Here is a 2410-nt window from a genome sequence, read left to right as displayed (position 1 = left end):
GGTTGTAAAAAACGGAAATTATCCTTTAAGCTGGCCTGCTCTCTCTGCCTCCCTTGCCTACCAGTAGCTTCCTTCAGCTGTTGTTAACATTTCCATGTTTCCCACATTCTCTGTTATAAACTGTTTTCTTGTCTGTAACAACATCTATTGCACGTCTGACCGTCCTGCGTGAGGGATCCCTCCTCTGTTGCTCACCCTGAGGTTACTCAGATTTTTCCCTGTTAAAAGGGTTTTCTATGGAGTTTTTCCTCAGTCGATGTGAAGGTCTAAGAGCAGAGGGTGTTGTTATGATGCCATGTAAAGCCTTTTCAGACAAACTGTTTGTAAAAACGGGCTATACAAATAAAATTGCCTTGCCTTGCCTCCTTAGAATCGATGTCTGAAGGAAAAAAGATGGCAAAAACCTGAAATAAATCATACATCTGTCTTAAAATGGAATTTTCTAATTGAAACAGGTGTCACGTCTGATCAAAATAAATAATCACAATGCAAATCAAATAAATCTTTACCGGTTCTACTGTTTCATGTCTGGAAACTGCTAAGTTCAACTTATTAATCATCAATAACTCAGTCGTGAAAAATTAGAGATGGTTATGAGTCACAAGGAAATAATTAAGGAATACCATACCAATGAATCTAACCATGAATTCATAATTATTGGTGAAGCAGAGAAATGACTGGTGTAGTCCTAATAACTCTGAACTAATAGTAATAACTCATTTATTATTGATTATTTAACCTTTTGTTTCTGAACTCTCTCTTACCCGCACTTTCAGGTAAAGAAACACACCATACTGAGTCATTCCTGATTACTTAATGAAAACAAGATCATTACCTACACCACAGCGGCTCCATATAATAAATAGTGTCATTTTTTTACTTCTTCTCGTTTTTTCTTTGTTATTTTTATAAGTATGCATCATGTTGGTTCAAGTTGTCAGCACTTTATAAACCCGTAGCAGCATCCAGCTGTCGTCGCCTGGTCACAGAGGTATGCACAGTCAAACCAGCAGCCAAGTGTCGCTTCTCTGAAATCAAAACTTAAGACCAAGAACAAAGCGCCGGTTGTTGTGATAGATGATCCTAAATCAAGTGGTGACTCTGCTGATAATGGAGGAAATGCAGTGTTCTTGGACCTGCAGAAAGATGACAAGGTGTGTGTGCGCGCCTGCCTCAAGGTGCTCACGTTTGGGCATCGGGCGGCCACACCACCTTCAGTGGGTTTCTGGTCAACTCTCCATCTCCCCGCACCATCCGCCGCCTGCATCGCCCCCCTAGCCCCCCTTTCCCCTGCTGTTAAACCAGCCTGCTCTCCCTTCCCATGAACTAGTCTGCCATCCAGTCCTCCCATTAAAGGATAATTTCCGTTTTTTACAACCCAGACCTTATTTCTAGCATAAAATACGATCATTTACTCACCCAGACAACTTTGGTGTCATTTGGAGTCGTTTTGACGAAATTAGCCCCTGTGGAGCGGCGCGTATATTCGTATAATGCGAGAGCACGGGGCACGCAATGCAGCCTCTATATAACACATTATCTACGGCGAAACTCGTTCATTTCACCAATATTTTGTTATGATATGCTAGTGCTATTCCCCTCCGAGCCCGTGGTGGCATGTTATCAACATCCGTGGTTTCTAGGTTGACCTACTGACCTCTGATCTGGATGATGTCATCTCCGACCGCTGCCTGGCGCGGCTTACTTGCTACCGCTAATGCTATGGTTCATTTCTGCGTGTTTCTGACTTGTCAGAGCAAAATGAGCAGCTGGATGAAGTTCAGCTTCCACAGGCTTCCTCTCCTCAGCCTGGACTCACTAAAGCTCCGGTTAGTTGAGCTAAAAATGGACCCGAATGCCGAAGCGGAATGATTATTATCAGAATGAGCTGGGCAGCGGTCGGAGATGACATCATCCAGATCAGAGGTTAGTAGTCAACCTACAGACCCCGGATGTTGTTAACATGCCACCACGGGCTCGGAGGGGAATAGCACTAGTGTATCATAACAAAATATTGGCGAAATGAACGAGTTTTGCGGCGGATGATGTGTTATATAGAGGCTGCATTGCATGCCCCGTGCTCTCGCATTATACGAATATACGCGCCGCTCCACTGGGGCTAATTTCGTCAAAACGACTCCAAATGACACCAAAGTTGTCTGGGTGAGTAAATGATCGTATTTTATGATAGAAATAAGGTCCAGGTTGTAAAAAACGGAAATTATCCTTTAAGCTGGCCTGCTCTCTCTGCCTCCCTTGCCTACCAGTAGCTTCCTTCTTCAGCTGTTGTTAACATTTCCATGTTTCCCACATTCTCTGTTATAAACTGTTTTCTTGTCTGTAACAACATCTATTGCACGTCTGTCCGTCCTGCGTGAGGGATCCCTCCTCTGTTGCTCACCCTGAGGTT

Source organism: Trachurus japonicus, chromosome 18 (genome assembly GCF_045865225.1).
Source record: "Trachurus japonicus isolate A0001 chromosome 18, Traja_1.0".
Classification (NCBI taxonomy): Eukaryota; Metazoa; Chordata; class Actinopteri; order Carangiformes; family Carangidae; genus Trachurus; species Trachurus japonicus.
This window is presented reverse-complemented; position numbering follows the sequence as displayed.